The sequence below is a fragment of the Penaeus monodon genome, chromosome 21, assembly GCF_015228065.2.
Source record: "Penaeus monodon isolate SGIC_2016 chromosome 21, NSTDA_Pmon_1, whole genome shotgun sequence".
NCBI lineage: Eukaryota > Metazoa > Arthropoda > Malacostraca > Decapoda > Penaeidae > Penaeus > Penaeus monodon.
The window spans coordinates 23,537,654-23,538,022 of NC_051406.1; the positions used below are offsets into that span (position 1 = coordinate 23,537,654).

At 34.4% G+C, this 369-nt stretch overlaps 1 protein-coding gene across 1 annotated transcript in view; it reads left to right on the forward strand.

Annotated features, from left to right (window-relative positions):
- Positions 1–369, forward strand: part of LOC119586616 (transport and Golgi organization protein 11-like) — a 33,189-nt gene that overhangs the window by 21,984 nt on the left and 10,836 nt on the right. The gene's annotated exons all lie outside the window — the stretch shown is intronic.

Consider the following 369-nt stretch of genomic DNA (forward strand, 5'->3'; position numbering starts at 1 on the left):
CATGTGTGAGTGGGAGTATGGGCTGGGCCTATAACTCAAATACGTAGAAGAATCACCATTCAAGGAAGCCGTGAGGCACCTATATCCAATGGGTTAAACCAAGCTTTTAACATTTTGGTTGATTAAATATTAACAAAGTGATGTCAGCCAAGAGTTCATAATTAGCCAATGCCTGTGGGCAAGCTGAAATGCTTAAAAGTTGTTCTCAGTTTGGTATGACATCATGTCATTTCAGAAGATAAGGATGAAAAGGGTGATGGCTTATTCAGTACTTATATATAATTTATGTTTTTGTTCTGTTTGTAATTTTTCTTCCCCTTTTATTTTCAAAGATAACTAAAGTGTATTTATTCACATTTTTTTCTACAA